The sequence below is a fragment of the Gobius niger genome (assembly GCF_951799975.1).
Source record: "Gobius niger genome assembly, chromosome: 14".
NCBI classification, from domain to species: domain Eukaryota; kingdom Metazoa; phylum Chordata; class Actinopteri; order Gobiiformes; family Gobiidae; genus Gobius; species Gobius niger.
In genome coordinates this window covers 7,267,606-7,286,310 of record NC_136865.1, presented here as the reverse complement: position 1 = coordinate 7,286,310, position 18,705 = coordinate 7,267,606, and the positions used below count along the sequence as shown (strand labels likewise).

General features: G+C 43.3%; 1 protein-coding gene across 2 annotated transcripts in view; it reads right to left on the bottom strand.

Annotated features, from left to right (window-relative positions):
* phf14 (PHD finger protein 14) overlaps nt 1-18,705 on the bottom strand; it is a 93,966-nt gene that overhangs the window by 6,732 nt on the left and 68,529 nt on the right. The window lies entirely within an intron of this gene.

The following is an 18,705-nucleotide window of genomic DNA, read 5'->3' as shown; positions in this document are numbered from 1 at the left end:
TTATTAATTATACCCATTAATAAACGGTAATAGAAAAACATTGAACACGAATTACTGGACTTTTCCACACTATGTATCCTTGGCTATGACAGGCTATTACCATTAGGCTACATTAATACAAACAACTCACAAACTGATGTGACCGTTACTAATATGTCAGATGAGTTATTCTTTAACAGCATTTCTTAAACTAAACAAACATTTGGCCGCAGTGGCAGATTTCATAAGGCTACTTTAGGTGATCCAGTCATAGTTTCTGTTCCAGCCTTGATGAGATGCCGCTAGCATTAGCATGCTGCTGCTTGTGGTGTCATTTTGCACTGCATTCAACAATACGCGATTGAATTCTTCAGGTCTCATTGGTAAAAGTTGTGTTTCTAAAGTGGTGAGAGCAAAAACAGGTATTGGTTCAAGTATGAGATTTTTCCAGTTCCGGTTCTGATGTCCGATACCAGTATAGGACTGATGTAGGGCTGGGGAATTAAATGAATTTGAATCCAGTGTTAATTTTGACAACATATTTTATTTTAGTTTTAGTCTTTTGACTAAAATGTAATTTAATTTTAGTCAAGATTTAGTCAAAAAAAGCTTTTCAATTTTAGTCTAGTTTTCGTCGACTAAAATTGCATGTCAATTTAGTCGACTAAATTTAAGACTAATTTAGTCGACTTATATATTCATTATAATCATATTTAATCTTGTTCCTCTGCTTCATGGAGCTGCTCCACATGAACAAAGCTCAGAGCTGATCCTTTAGGAGTGAATTTACATGATCTGAGGCTCTTCAGACGGTCAATAGAAGTTTGGATGATTTCAGTCTCTCCTTTTCATTTTTATTTAGTCTTATTTTAGTCGACTAAAATATCTGGACATTTTAGTCATAGTTTTAGTCTCATGAAAAACTTTTAATTTAGTTTTAGTCCAATTTTAGTCGTCAAAAATATCACTTTGACTAAAATTAAGACTAAATATTTTAGTCGACAACATTAACACTGTTTGAATCTAATCCTGATTTTAATAAAGGTCGATCACAATTATCGTGTGGTGCGTTTTAATCGAGGAGAATTGGCCAGTCCTGTCGCATTCTGCAAAAGAATATGGACGGCGCAATGCTGCAGCGCCTGTCAGGTCAATCCCAGGGAAACGCTCGGAAGGATATATTTTCGCTAAACATGCAGGAACAGTAAAATTAGGGTGACCAGACGTCCTCAGTTTCCAGGATGTGTCTGCGCAAAAAAACATCCGTAAATTAACATATTTCCCTGCACAGAAATACAGGAAAATGTGTCTCCCGGGTGCAAACATTTCCTGCCTGCTATAATAATCACATCATTTCAAGCAGCTACTAAACTCATCACTTACAGACAACATATTTTCACTCTTTCCACCCACAAATCTGATGTCCTCATTTTTTGATCTTCCCAATCTGTTCACCCTGAGTAAAACGCGGTCCCGTTCGTGCCTCGGCTCTGTTGCTTGCGACTTCGGTGGTGCTGGCGTTGGATTTTGTGGATGGCACGTCTGACGGAGATCATAACTGTGGCGAGAGGACGGCTCACTCTGAATCCCCGAAATATCAGACACTCCCTGACATCTGCCGCAGCTCATCTTTAGTCGATGGCCCTGTGTTTCTGTGTTCATCAATATATGAGCGGTTGATTTCCACAAACATCTTTGCTCTTTGCCCAAGCAACTCTTTACAGCTACCACTTCAAAGCAGAGTAAAACATGCTCAAACAGGACAAGACAAGTCCAATGATAATTATCAAAGTTTCATTTTTCTCTGCTCAGGACCAGCGCCAGTGGGACTATCCCTCTCACCTCCCATGAATTCCAACGAAGTGTGAGCTAAATATGAGAATGTTTTTTTACAGTCTGGTGGCTAGAAGGGCCTCCTCGCCAGATCCGGGTGAGGAGGGCACAGTGTCTCCATCTGTCTGGACAGGCTCGCCGCAGCAAAGGGAAACACTGCAGCTGCTTTATGAAAGAAAACACCCGCTCTCCAAAATAGCCTCTGGAATCCGAACCATCAAGGTAAAACATGCCACAGGAAATGACTCTACAGCTTTACTACTAATAAAGCTGAAGCAAATCCACCTGCACCTCCCCGGTTCACCCATTCAATAACCCTTTCCGGAGTCGAGGCCGGCGCTCGCTGTTGCTAACCGACTTATTGAAACAAGGCCATAAAATCCAATTGTTTACTTGTATTTCGACTGTGATTGGATCAACATGCAGCCGTAATGTGTGTCTGGAGCCGTCTAACTGCTCATTCCGTGTTGCTCTCGTGGGTTTGATGCGCTGTTGGAATGGGCCATAATCCCGGGGAAATTTGTGGCTTGTGAAATGGAATCCGCGAAGTTAAAAGGCTCGGTTAAACATCGGCTGCGGAGATGGCAATATTTGTCGGAGCAAAACGCGCCCCAGCTTTTTTATTTTTCACTTAAGAGGATTTCCTCGCACCGTTTTATGGGTGACTTGCAAGGGTATGTATGAGTATGTGTCATGTATGTGGTATGTATTTAGGGTTAGTTGAGATGAGAGTGTGTGCTTTGCTTATTCGCGGATATAGTACACCGAATGGGTGACGTACAATTTAGGTCAGACGTCACGTTCCCAGATAAGTGACAGTCACCAAATCTATAGTCAAGTTAGCCCGTCGTGTCGTTAGGAATACTATTTATCCACTTTCTGTGTCTCTACTCTTCTTATTTCTTTTATTCCAGTAAGCCGCCATGTTTGCCGTGATGTGTACAGAAAGCTGGTTGTCTCGGAACTGTACCAGGATATCAAACACAACCAACAACACAACTGCTACGACAGCTATGTCCATTTCCAATGTTAAGATGAAAGCCATACAGCTAATTCGACACAGGTTTGTAAAGTGCAATACAAGTGTAAGCCGTTGCTATTAATGAAGCTACAGTCAAGGTGGGACTTTGACCAAATCACAGCGTATTATTATTCATTGATTTGAACATTTTCCTCTATTTTAGGCGCCCCGTGACCCGCTGTGGGAGCTGAATTTCGGCCCGTGACCCAAAATGAGTTTGACACCCCTGGTTTAGTTGGTCCCTTTGTCATAATATTGGTAAGATGCTCGAGGTAGGGGGTACTCAGAGTATACATGAAGGACTCACGGGGCACGCGAGACAAAAAGTTTGGGAACCACTGCCTCCAAGGTGAACTAATCTTGCCTACCTCAAAACTGATCAGGGCACAGACTTCAGTCATTTACATACCCTACACTGAAATAATACTAATTTAATAATAACCACAACTGTCCAGGATTCTGAACTATAAAACAGCCCTAACAATTAATAAACCCGATAGTTCACCATTTTTCCATGCTGAGATATGTTCTTACCTGAGCTTAGACGAATTGATGCGTAACTGTCTGGTCTTTGTGCCCTCATTCACATAAAAAGACCAAAGATGTTAGCATTTGGCCTCTCCCAGTGTATTCCTATAGGTCCAAAAGGGGTGAAGCTAGAAGCGACCAAGCTCTTCCACGGGCACAAAGACCCGACAGGTACGTATCAACTCGTCTAAGCTCAGGTAAGAACATATAGTAGAGGGAAGTCAAACAGAGATCGTTTTTGCTTGTTCGTTTGCTGGTAATGTGTGTTTTGTCACTTTATCAAAAGTGACTGGATCAGAGGTTGGCTGTCGTGCATGAGCAGAGATGTGACGGGCACTGGCATTATGGGATGTCTGTGAGCCGGTTCCCCTTGGAGACGAACCCTCGCCCCCCCTCCCCCCCGGCTCTCTTATATGCATACGTTATAATGAAATGCCACGCTCTCCAGTGTCACAAAGCTGGCGGAGGAGGACTGTTGTCGTTTAAGATTTTAAGACGGTAAGTCAGACCCTATAGACACTTTCTGTACTTCAGGACCACGGACAGTTCCACAAACGTTATGTGCAGCAGGGAGGGGAGAATATTCCTCCTTATGGGGACAAAAAAAAGTGTAGACTGGTCCTTTTTTGATCAGATTTGTATTTTTGGATTTGTATTCATTCTTTTTCATTTCTTTTCTGCTTAAGCCGCCATGTTTGTTTTGATATCTGACTGGTTAATTTGGCTGTCAACCAGTTGGCCAGTTGCCGGGAATTCCTTTTTTAAAATGCCGCTCTTTATTCTGGGCATTTTCTCAATGAGCTTGACAAGGTCGTCTACCTGAAATAGTTTTTCTGTGAAGTGAAAACCATTTCTGGAGGTGACTGCATCGTGAAGCAAAAGGGAACGATGATTTGGAACAATTTATTTAGCCTTCAGTTAGAATCCACAATGTAAATGGTCTTCACAATACATAAATAAAGCGCTTCCAAACTGCCGTGTACGGTATACTGTATATTTGGACATAATAAAAAGGTAAATTGGTTGTTTTTTCTATTAACAATTGCTCAAATCTTGCAAAAGGCCAGTCACTAAGGGAACCAAACCAAACTTCAGATGACAACACGTAAAGACGGGCGCTACATTACACTTTGACATAATGTAATTGTGCTGAATGTATGGAAGTGTCTGGCTGAAATAAGCTCCTTTTATCACAGGCCCCGCAGTCCTCGGTAGAATTAGCAGTTAATTAACCTCCCTCGTTTTCTTATCGCGCCTGGCCGCTTTGGCAGTGTTTATTTGTGAGTTATTACATGCGTGGCCTTTGACCTTTCCACGCGCAACCCCTAAACGGTACGCAGTCAGCTGTACTGGAGCGGCACAGATGCTTTACAATGTCAGGCGTGAAGAGCTTAAGACGGATTATGTATTGTTTGTTTAGCAACAGCAGCAGAAGACGGTATTGTTTATTAAGCGCGACTGAATTGTGCGGCCGTGGAAATTTTTTAATTACGAGAGACATGTTGCTTTTATTTGAAACCTCGAGGAGTCTTTTTCTGAATATAAATGCTCAGTTTCAGCTCTCCACATGAGCAACTTCTTTTGATGGATAGTTCTAATGCTGCCGCTAATTAGCCATGCTGCTAATTTTTCCGTGTATCGCTGTTGAGTCTCGATTTTATTTATAGTTTTTTCTGAATAGTGTCCACATAAATGTATTTGTTCAATAAAGTTACAAGGATCTATTGCGGTTGCAAGAGCTACATCCAGTAGCCACTGACGTTTCTTTTCCCATCCATCCATCCATCCATCCATCCATCCATCCATCCATCCATCCATCCATCCATCCATCCATCCATCCATCCATCCATCCATCCATCCATCCATCCATCCATCCATCCATCCATCCATCCATCCATCCATCCTAGTAACATTTCAAGGCTTTTCCTGGCAAAATGTCTTTAAAGTAATAGGCCACCGTTTTTACATACTGAGATATGTTCTTACCTTAGCTTTGACGAGTTCTTTAGGACCTGTCTGGTCTTCCCCCGTGCCTTCAGTCACGTAAACACAGCGCCGACGGCATTAGCATTTAGCCTCTCCCTCTCTCCTCTATAGCTCCAAAACAGGTCAAGATAGAAGCTACCAAGCTCTTCCACGTTTTCCCTATTTCAATATGGTTACGTGAAGTGTTCCACTACAAAGTATACGTGGAAGAGCTTGGTAGCTTCTATCTTGACCTGTTTTGGAGCTATAGTGGAGAGGGGGAGAGGCTAAATTCTAACGCCGTCTGCGCTGTGAAGACCAGACAGGTCCTAAAGAACTCGTCAAAGCTAAGGTAAGAACATATCTCAGTATGTAAAAACGGTGACCTATTCCTTTAAGGGTTCGGAGCTTCGGAGCAGTTTCATTCTGTTTGAACACTGATCTCTTGTGGACAAACATTATTTGCAACTTCACATAAACATGACCGAAGACCAACACAATCTAATCGATGTGGTTTCGAACAGGTCCAACGCCTGGCGCGACTTACCCTCGCTGCTCACAGCTGTCCAAAGAACCCTCGTCTAAGCTGATTTCAAATTGATTTTTAAATATTTTATTTGATGAAACAAAGGGTTCAGAACTAGTAGATCACTGGAGAGCGGGTTGGGTCACTTCTTTGACGTTGCGAGTATAGGGCTGTTCCAAACCAATATTGGATTGTTCTTTTTTTCTTTTTGCAGACACCACAGATTTTTCAGGTATATGTTTCAGTGAGAACATGAGCCTACAGTAAAGAACAGATTGTTTGGAAAAAATGGAATCGGAACAACACCGACCGCGGGATATGGCCAACATAATCGCCGTGCACCCGTTGTCTTCCTAAAGTTGTTTATCAAGTTTAAACCCAACAGCCAATTTCCGACTTTTCTTCAAACATGACGAACTGTAAAGCGGTGTACAAAGTTTGATAACAAGCTCTACTGGGTCCAATGACTGCGACAGTTCGAATACATAATTTATCCTGTTGCTTTTGGTCTATTTCACACAAGCAAATGTTAGTCCTTGTAATGTGTCCATTGTCTGGACAGAGCTTTAACAATAGAACACACAGTTCATGAGTGTGAACCTGCCGCTGTAAGCCCCACCGCTGCGCCCATTACGGTGATTTATAACACCGAGCCACAGTGCGCGCATTTACTGCAGCACCACTCTGCCGCGTTGCTAGCCCCCCAGTGCTTTTAGATTGAACGGACATAGGAACTGAAATATTTCTTCAAACAACCCTAGCAATTATTTTCCTTCTTTGGAGAACGGTTGGTGTAACTTTCCACAAACACGGCAACTTAAGGCTGATCATTTAGGTTTTGGGAAATGTGTCCCCTACTTTAAAACTGTGGTGACAACGCGGTTTCTTGTAGTGGGGTCCATTTCAGCCGGTCCTGCTGTGGCGCGGGTCGGCGCTCGCTCGGCCGTGATTGTGTTAATGCGACCCAAACAAAAGCACATGTTCACTGTTGTTCTACATAACATCGCCATGAGAGTCTGTCCTGCCCACTTTATACGCTAGGTCTAGGAGCTGCTAGATCTAAAAGTGCATGCCTGCTAAAAAGTTTATAGTCTGCAGTTAGAAAAAACAGATCGGGCCCACAGGCTGCTACGTGTGATCATCTGAATACAACAACAACAAGAGTCTGAACCGGCGCAATTCGTTTTTGTAATGCGTAGCTTCTTCAGTCCGCCCTGCTTCGAAATGAACATCATTCATGTGAGCAATCAGGAAGTGTGAGAGATTATGAGAGCTAATAAAGAGTTGTTGCTGCAGAAGGCATATGTGGACATGGAGGAAAGAGTGTGTGCTGTCTGACGAAGACGTTCACGTGCCCAATGCGAATTATTTCATGTGAACTATCGGAATGTGTGGGAAAGAGCTAGAAACGAGTTGTTGAGTTCCACGACCTTCTCCTTACATGGACTGACCAAGAGCAAGTTCTGCAGACGGGTGCTCGGTCGCTGGACTGTGGTGAAGGGTCATTTGTGGGGAACAAGTTTCTCAATGGGGGGAAAAAAAAAGTCAACAAATGCAAACTCACAGGGCAAGAAGGTCTTGAGTTCGATTCCCAGAATGTGCGGGGGCCTCCAGTGTGACGCATGTTCTCCATGTGTGTGTGCGTTACTTTTGGGAACTGAAGCGTTCTTGTGAACTTATTTCAAGCAATCAGCAAATATTTTAGGCTTCAAGTGGGAGAAAAGTAGCAACATACTTTCACGTAATAATTCTCTTTTTTTTACATAACTCTCATAGAGAGAAACTCCTACAGGCTACAGAGACCAATAACCACAGATAATCTCTTTCACATGCCTCTTTAGTTACTTTGTTTTGCCTTGCATGGGAAGATACAAAGACACTCCACACAAACTTTAGTCCCTGCGGAGCGTGTTAGGCCAGAGTCGCCCTGTCCGCACTGAAGCCTCCATTTGTCTCCATGCGAGCTCATTAGAATATCGCAAGTGCCCACGCAGCAGGGGGGGGTTTGGGACCGTCCCGTTAACGAACGGCCCTCACCGCGCTGCTGTCTCTGCCTCGCTGTGCATGTGACCCCGCGCTAAGAGGGTTATTAGAGCCGCCCAGGTTCAGAGGAATGGAGCGAGGGCCCGCTGGGGACCCCCGCTGCAATCACACACTGCTGTTTACGGCGCAAATTGGCCCCTGAGAGGACGGGGGTGTCTGCGGCGCCTAGTTAAAGTGATTGAGGTGACTCGCGGACATCGATTTCCCCTTCGTCTTTGAGCGTCCCGCCTGGCCACCCTTGACCATGTCCTGTGCTCCCTGCAGGCAGCCGGCGCGGCACCCACTCCCTCTAAATCACATTAAACTGTGCTTAAACTCCACCACGCACCAAATACAGGCATCAGTGGAGGTGTTATCGCCGATTAGGCACCTCTCAGCCTATTGATTGGACGCTTAAAGAGACAGGGTGCACATTTTAGCATTTTAGAACTGCTGCTTATGCATTTACTATGGCACAGTTTAGGAACAGACCGCGGACACTATTTTAAAGATTTGGGCTTCATTATAAAAGGCAATTTCAGCATGTGCTCTGGCTTTGTCCAATTACTAAGTTGAAAAACAGTGTTTTAGGAGTTTTACATAAAGCTCTTAATGGGCTCTTGGACTCTCAGGTATGTCGTCTTGACTGTCCAAAGAGTCCAAACTAAAAGTCATTGTGAGGCCTCATTATGCTGTGAGCTTTTGACCATGTTATGCTGTTCTCTTAGCAAAAACATCCCTGTAGTTGTACTTCAACCGTCTCGCGCATCTCTGAGTAATCGTTCATTCTTCCAGTGGCTACTTTTAGCACCGCCTCGATCTCTTGTTAAACTTAAAAGGGACTATAGGGAGTTTAAAAATGTTAAAATTATGTATTTTCCTCCCCCTACATGTTCCAGCAATGTCCTCATGTGTAGAATGAGCTCAGACCTGTTCACCACAACTGCCTCTAAAATCCTGCACTGTCACTTAAAAAAGGTGTCACTTCGGGTCCGAATTGCCGTGTGCAGTTACACAGATGGCCTGAGGTGGCAGTAGTGAGTATAAAATGGCCAACTTGCATCCAGCCCCTTTAAGTTTAAGTAACACTTGTATTAATCCCTGATGGGAAATTCGTCTACATTTGACCCATCCTCAATGGTGCTGGGGTGACTTGTAGGAGCAGTGAGCAACCAGCCGGGTACTCCGGGAAACCTACGCAGGCACGGGGAGAACATGCAAACTCCACAGAAAGGCCCGTCCAGGTGGGCGTCGAACCCCAAACCTTCTAGCTTTCAGTGGGAAGTACAAACATTCACCATAGCTTCACTACAGCCACACTTTTTTTCCCTTCTCATTATCGAAAGAGCTGCACAGCATAGGGGAGGAGGAAGGTGGGAGGAGCTTAGAGTTAGTTCGCTTGAATAACTGGGAAGTGACACTGTGGATTTTTAGTTGTTTTTTTTTTAGATCAATATTGCATTTTGTAACCAAGATAGTGATGTGTTTGAGATTATTACTCAATGCTTGTTCTTTAAAATTTGACTTTTTAGTATAGCTTTTCAGCTAAAACATTCAGAAAGTTTTATATATTTTAACCTGTATTCTTTTAATTAATGTAATGTAGGCTTTAAAGTCTGACTTTCTAATTAAGTTTTCGTGGATAGGTTTGCAATTTCCCAGCCTTATGCATTTCTATGTGCGAAAAGTGCTATACAAAAATTAAAACAAACTTATGGCAGACTTACAACTTTAAATAAAAATTTAAAAATGTGTTAAGAAAGCACAATGTTGTTCAGTAAGTAGTTTAGCCATGTGCCTCATATGATATGGAAGGAAAATTTAGAGACAGGAAAGTAGCAATACTCACTGTATCACCAAAATATTTCTATCACAAAATTAGCTGACATCCATGGTAACAAAACAAACAAACCAAAAAAAACAGAGTAAAAGTCAGGCAGCCCTACATAGAGATAAAGTAATGTGTTCTAATAGCAGTTGTCAACATTAGCATGGCGGCAACTTATATGATTCTTCAATTTAAGCACTAAAATGGTCAGAACAAGCCTTAAGGGGAATATGTACAAAAAACTGTTCTGAAAATCCTCATGCTACAGAATGACCAAAACAGGCTTTAAGTATGTTGCAGCCTATTGATCCCACGCTTTACGACTGAACGGACGCCGGCGTGTGAAGAGCACCCACCTCCGACCGCGCTCGCCATTCTGTACATGCGCCGCTGCTGCTGATTAAAACCATCACGGCCTAATGAAAAACGGCTCATTGAAGAGAATCGAACAGGCTAAAGGTGAGACTTCTCAGCTCGGGCGCTCTTTGGGAGACACGGGCGCGGCATCTGATGAGTAATGGCGGCTATTTTTCTTCCAATTTGCTTCATATAGTAAAGGCAGCCGAGTGTGGCGCTTCATTAAGCTAATTAGGCTAACTTAATTACGGTTCCTCACAGGTCAAGGCGTGAAGATCCTGATTGATGGCTGCGGCTCGCTAGGGTATTCGCTCCTGGAGGAGAAGTGACATGCAAACATACACAAGCGTCTGTATGTTCAAAGACTCCTTCATCGGAAACATCCAGGCCCTGCTCAGACCGAAACCCTCGCATCTGTTGCACTGTTGGTTTTTTGTGGCCGAGAAACGATGCTTTGTCTCGCCGCCTCTCCAAAAAGGTCAGGCTGAATGGGAGCGTCCTGTGAGGCCCTGAATCAGTCACAGTATATTTCTGATGATACACTCAGGCGCTTTGCCGGTATTGTCGGGTGTATTTGTCGAACAGCGGTGACCACAAAGGTCGCTGTTGGTTCGGTGTAAGCAGTTGCGCCGGCGGTGAAGGCTTTATTAGACGGGCCGGAGCGCGATGGGAGGCCCCGTTTCTGCTGGCAGCTGCTGGACTTTGATAAACCTCCCTGTGAGGAGGGGCCCGGACACAGTGGTTCCTCTGATACAGTGACAGTGGGAAGGGATGAAAGTGCTGGGGTGAAGTGCTGGGGTTTCACGGGGGTGGGTGTAGAACAGGGCTTAATGTTAACGTATGCTCGTCCTTTTCCAACAGCTCAAACAACACATTGATCTCCTACTCTTTATGGTGACACACTGTAAACATAGGGTGGCCAGATGTCCCAGTTTAACTTTACCCGGGACGGTCCTGGTTTAGAGCTAAGCGTACCGCGTCCCATCTGTTTTCACCAGGCAGTGCCATTGTCTTATCGCACTTTTAGGCCACTGTTTTTCCATACTGATGTTCTCACCTGAGCTTAAGTAAGAAAAAAGACCAAAGATGTTGTTAGTTTTTAGCCTCTCCTCCTCTCCTCTATGCGGCCAAACGGGGGTGAAGTTAAAAACGACCAAGCTCTTCCATGCGTTCCCTATTTTAATACGTGAGTAATTACACGATCCAAGTATATAGGCGTAATAACACCTTAGGAGCACTTCGGTAAAGTGAATATATTACTATAAACTCAACCCCGTTCTAATTTTCAGGCTGTGAAATCTGGTCACCCCATGTAAACATAATAGCTACACATAATTGCTAGTAGATATGGTCATGAGTTTTAAGGCTCTGTGGCTGCACCATTCAAGGCGGCAGCATGATTACTTTATGTCCAGAGTTAGCTTTTTTTTTTTTTACAGCCTAGTGCTAAAGCATCGAGCTAGGCTAAAAGCTACACTGCAAAAAGAAATTGACTTAAGAAATTTGAGTTGTTTTGACCAGTTAAAGGGACGAGATGGACGTTTACATTTTTAAACCCACTACTGCCACCTCAGGTCTTATGCGTAACTGCAGGTTCTATTTTAAGCTCGTGCATGACGGCACTTCGGACCCGAATTAACACCTTTGTGAGTGACAGTGCAGGATTTTAGAGCTAGTTGTGGTGAACAGGTCTGAGCTCCTTCTACACATTAGGACATGGCTGGAACATGTAGGGGGAGGAAAATACAACATTTTTACATTTAAACTAAACTAGTCCCTTTAAGATTTAGTTGGGAATTTGACCTAGATTAGTTCACTTGTTCTGAGATGTCTCTGACTCGTTTAATCCAATCCAAGATTACCTTAGAACTCGTTTGAAATGTCATCAAACTAGCATCTTGGTCACATCAGGAAAAAAACTGAGGTTTACAAGATTTTTTACCCAGAGAGCTACTTTATGCAACAATAATGTCAGAGAACTACTCACGCTTCAAATGCAACTTAGGCAGAGTTCATCCTGCAGAACTAGCAGCCAAGATGGCATTGCATCTAAAAAGTGTGTCAACAAGCGTGTGTAGAAATGTAGGGAGTGTTTGGCGAGCTGCCTAGAAAGATCCCTGAGTTAGCATGTTCACAAGTTTTTTAAAATACTGACACACACTTTTAATTGTACCGCTGATAGACTAGGGAGTTGTGAAGGAGAGATTACTTTTTCAAATGACAGTACACATTACAAGTACATTCATGTGTGGGTGATTGGATTCATGCTACGACATCGATGGTGCAGCCACGGACTCATGACAACTGAGTCATCCACTGACTTTGTGAGAACTCTCTCCCATACAGGGCTCTGTGTCCATTTCCTTTGTCTCCTTTCTTCAACACCACACTCAAGTACGTATAACCGAGTACAGATTACTCACTACCCACCTCTGGTCTCTGACGGGGGCAGCGCGGTGCCAAGGGCCAGCAGTTTAGCGGCTGGCATTCCTATCGCAACGCCACATATGCGTTAAAAGCTTGGAAATGCCAAAAGCTCTTAAAGTTGCCTGGGAAGTGCTTCGAGTGCTCAGCTGTGAACTTGTGTGGGCAGCAACACTTAGAGACTGAACCCGCTTCATCAAACGGGCCGTAACTGTACAAAGGAGCGGCCGTACGCGGGCCATTCTCCCCGCCTCCTGCACTGCCACAGGCCCACGCCCACAAACGCCTCTGTTCGGACCTCACATCCGGAGCCAGCCTTTCGCCTCGGCAGTTGGCTTCTTGGAGATAGGGCCTTTCGTTTGTCACACGCGGGAGCTGTACGCCCTCAGAGCAAATTTCTTGTTCAAGCTGCGTTATCAAACTCTTGTATGTACTGTACGCAAAGGTCAGTAAGATGGCCCTTTACAGAGCCACACGCGCAAGTATGTCGTCTATGGATCAGTTCATGAAGCACTTTTCTGTTTCTGTTTGAAAATATGATTTATTGAGATGGATAACATCTGTTATAAATCAGAATTATTTTATTTCAGGGAAGAAGCAATTGTAATGTAGAAGTTTTGGAGAGAAAAGTTATTTTTATTTCAATGTTTAAGCTACTGACAGGAAGTGACAGAGAGGTAAAGTTCTATAGCAGTTTAAAACTGTTTGCCTCCGTCTTTGTCACTTCCTGTCAGTGTCCAATAAGGAAGTGAAACTGTAAACATGACAGAAATGGTAAAACTAAAGAAAGCTGGGTATTTTTTTAGGGATGAAATCTTGAATATAATTGTTTTAACAAAAATTGTGTCTAATGTGTCAAATGCACTTTAAAGGGACTATACAGATTTTAAAAATGTCAAAACTATGTATTTTCCTCCCTCTACATGTTCCAACAATGTCCTAATGTGTAGAATGAGCTCAGACCTGTTCACCACAACTGCCTCTAAAATCCTGCACTGTCACTCAAAAAGTTGTTACTTCGGGTCCGAAGTGCAGTCATGCATGAGCTTAATATACAGTAGAAGGTGCAGTTACATTTATGACCTGAGGTGGCAGTAGTGAGTATAAAATGGCTAACTTGCATCTAGCCCCTTTAAAGCCGCATTGCAGAATATATATATGCCAGTTATAAAAGACATTGGAAAGAGGACTTGCGTTTCCACTTCCACCTCCAATCTTAATTTTTACCCAAATCTAAAAGCTTCTTCACTGGAGCTTACAGCCTAGGCCAGAGTAGATGCCTCATTTGAAAGCTTAGACCTACAAAACTGACCGCGACTTTTTTGTTGCAATGTCGCCATGTTTTTCTTTTATCGTGCTTTGTCTGGTTTTCTTGTTTTTTTTCTTGTTGTGCTTTTGTCATTTTTTTGTCACTTTCTAATTATGTTATTGTTGCTTTTCTGGCACGTTTTTGTCACTTTTTTTGTGGCTCTTTAGAGATTTTTTCATCACTTTTTAACAATGTTTCTGTTGCTTGTTTATTTTGTTTTTTTTGTCTTTTTTTGTTGCGTTTTCATCCTCGTTTTCGTTGCTATTTTGACGCCTTGATCAAGAAGCTTTTAGACAGAGAGATTAGAAAATGTGCTCAGTTCCGGTGGGGGTTAAGAGGTTAAAGCTGTTTATCTTTTTAAAAGAAAAATAAGATTGGACAATGCATACTAATTTGAATTGAGTATTTCAAAGTCCACACGAAGAGGTCAATTGCACATCCAGATATCTCCGTTTTCAATTTGATCTTATTCTCTCTATTTCCAGATGGTACCTCGTCTGATCAAGAGGAAACTGACAGCCTAGACACCGCCCAACCCCCCAAAAAATACACCTGCCACTTGGATTTAACTTATCGTTCAGACCTGGGGTTTGCTGCAGGTGGTCAGGTCTAGCTTCAGCGACACTATGTGTGAGAGAATGAGATCAGCTCACATCCTAAACGGCCATCAATGGTGAGTCCAGGTCTAAAGCCCATTGAAAATCTTTGGGATTTGTTATGGTAAATATTGAGACCATATTTAATAAAAACCGGAGAGAAGTTGTCATGAATCAAGCGTGCCGATTTATTGGACATGTGCACATGGAGACACATCAAGTACCTGGATACAAGATGCCCTGAAGAACAGTTCACAGCTCACAGTATTTATACACACAGACAGCACAATGATCATACGATTATGGAATGCCCCCAATGGTGTAATGGGTCAGATTGACCTAAGACATTCAGAGACACTGACGACATGTATAAGACAAACGTCGCCACAACAAGGACACAAACACCCTGTTTCCAATTCTAGATAAGATGTCCTGACCCCGACCGAGCAGGTGTCCGAGCAGGTGTCCTTTAGCTGTAAACAGGGTACAGTGCATACTTGTCAGTCGCCCATAAAACATAAGTAATGTGATTACAATAAAACATATAATAATATACAGTTGGATTTCCATTACACCATTGGGGCATTCCATAATCGTATGATCATTGTGCTGTCTTTGTGTATAAATACTGTGAGCTGTGAACTGTTCTTCAGGGCATCTTGTATCCAGGTACTTGATGTGTCTCCATGTGCACATGTCCAATAAATCGGCACGCTTGATTCATGACAACTTCTCTCCGGTTTTTATTTAATATGGTCTCAATATTTACCATAACAGATGTGCTGGAGAAGGCTGGATCTTCTGACATTGCAGGAGCTTATTGAAAAAATGCCATGGCGAATGTGTGCAGTAATCAAAGCTAAAGGCGTCCCACCAAATATTAAAGAGCTAGGTCAGGCAGTGTAAATCTGGCCATTAAAAACGTTGCAGAAAGAAAACAAGTCACTTTTCGCTTTCCAAAACACTCCAAAACCAACTTGTCCCGACTTCCACTGCTCCTTGAAACCTCTTGTGTATTTTTTTTTTTTCTCCTTCGTGTGAAGACATGGTCGCTAAGCGTAGGACAGCGCCTTCTTATGATTCACACATCTGCGTAAAGATAAGAGGCCCGCCGCGGGGAGCCGTCCACTAATCACTTCCTTTACCTGGGCACTCTATCAGGCAGAGACGAGGCCTGACCGCCCGCTATCTCCGCCTGCAGCAACACCCCCCGCACACACACACACACACCCCCGGTATCAGGTGAGACGCTGCACTTAAGCCTGGCATTTCGAAACATCCTCTCGCAACCCCCCACCACCGCCCTTCCCTCTCCTCGCGGGCCCCAAACGCTGGCATTTAAAACGCCGATGATAAAACTCTCCTTAAATACAGCTCTCATCTCAGGAGTGCTTTTTAGATGCCCTTAGTGGAGTCAATTATCTCCCCACACTTGCTATTACCGACGCACTCCGAACACCTCGCGCCTTAAAAGGTCCGCGCGCAAAAATGTCACTTTCTTTAACGGCGTCTTGAAAGGAACACGCGGTAATATTAGACGCGGGAAGAAGGGGGGGGGGGGGGGGGGGGAATGCGGCGTGTTTTCTTTGCAAAGGGGAGCGATTCAAATCAATTACGAAGTGTCTTAACAATCCAAATAAGCCTGACAATCTGAAAGAGGCTTACAGCAACGGAGCGCCATTGAAGTCCTTATAGTGTCAATTTGTCATGTCAAAACGGCAAGTGTCGTTCAGCGCTGTGGGGGGGGGGAGAGAGAGCTGGGCCTGAGGGTGCCCGCTGGATGTAAACAAGTGGGAGGCAGAGAGGAGGGTCTGGGGGAGAGATAGGGGAGTAGGGGTGCCCAGGGGGAAGAGGGGGTGGTCTCTGGGAATGAACTTTTAAAAAGTGTGGAAGGTTGTGGAATTGGAACCGGGCAAGAGCGGACGTCCAGTGAGGATAGTGTCAGTTTATAAAGGACGGAAGTGTTTTTTTTTTATGTTTACACTGTATTCTAGAAGCACAATATTTCCAAATACATGCTTCATGCATTAATAAAGTGTTTGTGCTGAGGTAATTAGTGTCAAACCTTTAAGAGGGAAATAGGAAGCAGCTGAGAGGACTATTTCATGTACAAGGAGGGATGGGTACATAAGGGCAGGGCGATATATATACAGTCAATTTATATCACAATATATAAAAGAGGAATATACTGATAATATATGTGGCGATATGCACAAAATATGGGGTACGTTTATTTAAAGCTTTTCCATTCTTTTTAAAAATGGCTCAAAGAAGAAGCCATCCCTCATTTCTCCTCCAAACAGAGAGGGGTAGATCATGAGCTAGTCTGAGACTTACGTGAGATCGGGATGAAGGCACCACAGCTCATTAGCTTTTAACCACTTTTATATGGTGGTTTTCTTTGCTGTGTTGTTGGTACTGCCATGGTAACGTAGGGCTGGGCGATATATCAAATTAATGTGATTAATTCATGCTTTTAAAAACAGACAATGTGGAAAATCGGCTAAATCGTTAAATCACTCCATGTCCACTCCACGTGCGCCCAATTTAGTCGTGTTTTTTACCGCTCCACGGAGACTGTGTTCAGGAATAACACCACACATCTCTGCTGCTTTACAAAGTGTTGTGTTTTCTGAGTGTGTGATAGCCCTTTCCCCATGAGTCTCCATAGAGACGGCCGTCAGTCACAGCAGAGCTCAAGGCATGAGGACGATAAAACTAGAACGCTTTTGACAACTCCATGAAGGCCTGTCACAATAGCAAATTTGAAGTTCGATATATTGTGGGAGGAAAATATCGCGATAAATTATATTATTGACTATTAATATACAAGATGCGTTCAACTGTAAAACGACCGTAAACCTTTGTTCTAAAAGTGCATAATAACAATATCCTAAAATACCACACAAGCTGCATTAAGCATGAAATTTAATGCAACCCAATTTGTTTCAGTCAAAAATGAAAGTTTTATAAAGAATGAATAGGGGAATTGCCAATAAATATAGTGACGATAAACATCAAGTCCAAAAATGTATCATTAATCTGTTTTTTATTGAACTATAAGTCGATATTGTAATTACCGTGACAGCCCTAACTCAATGGCTTATTATGAAGTTTGTCAGAGCAGACAATTTAAAACAGAAATAACAATTTTAAATAATAGTTGGCTATATTATGAAACTAAATAACTAAACTTATTGGACTTCATTGGACTTCTTCATATGAAAGAGCAGCAGACCCTTTTAAGTTTATTTCCAATAAAATCGATTAAAAGTGGAATCGTCAACACTGACTAAAAAAATCTAGATTTTAGGTTTTGGCCAAATCGCCCAGCCCTATGCTAAGGCTATGCTACAACTTGTTGAGAGTTCATCATAAATAGTCTTTAAATCTTAAAAAATCATCTTAAAAAGTCTTAAATGCTTCCAATTGGAATATCCCCCAGAAGAACAAAACCCTCACCTAAATCTGTTTCCAAGGATGGTTTAAACACCTGACTTCACTGCAAAGTCACACTGATTGAGATAGATGACATTCCCTGTTCAGTCAGGGGCCCTGGGTGTTAAAAAGTTTGAGAACCCCTGCCGTAGAGAACTGTGATTGTGTACATGTCACATCCTAAACAGCCCTGCTGCTGCCAAAGGAGAGACTGATCCCACAACCCGAGGCACGAGTACCACTGTGCATCCAGTCAACTGCTAAATGCAAATACAAATCCACACAGAGCGCAAAAACATATTAATTAGAAAATAATTAGAAGTCCCATTAACAAATGTGTCGTTTCTGTGATACATTTTCCGGACAGGAAAAGGCAGATTCCGTCAGAGGGGCTTTTGAGGAAGAGCTAAATGTGGAGCAGTTTATGCAGCAGCAGGAGTTAACCACAGGCTGGACGCACTGCTGTGAGCGGATAACAGTCATTTAGCCGAGGGAGGGAGAGGACCTCAACTCTCTCCTGCTCTGACAGCTCCACTCATACACCATTCTGCACAGACATTCAAGTTCGCTTTAAAAAGATGCTACAAGTGTAAGGAAGCAGGGCTGCGCTTGGGAAAAATATCTAAATCTCTGCTTCATCCAGTGATCCCACATTCTGCACTCTCAGAGCGGGGACAGACGGGGCAGACTCCGTTAAGAGCGCAGCTGCTGTGGGAGACAGCGGGCGGACCTCGGCCACGGCAGTGACGACCTGAACAACGGCGACATATCAAAACGCAACAAGCAAACGTTACGTGTAGCTCCATGTGGCAAAGTCTGGACACTCCAAAGTCCTATAACTTTATTAATTACGCAGCTTATTGTCATGTTTTGCCAAAC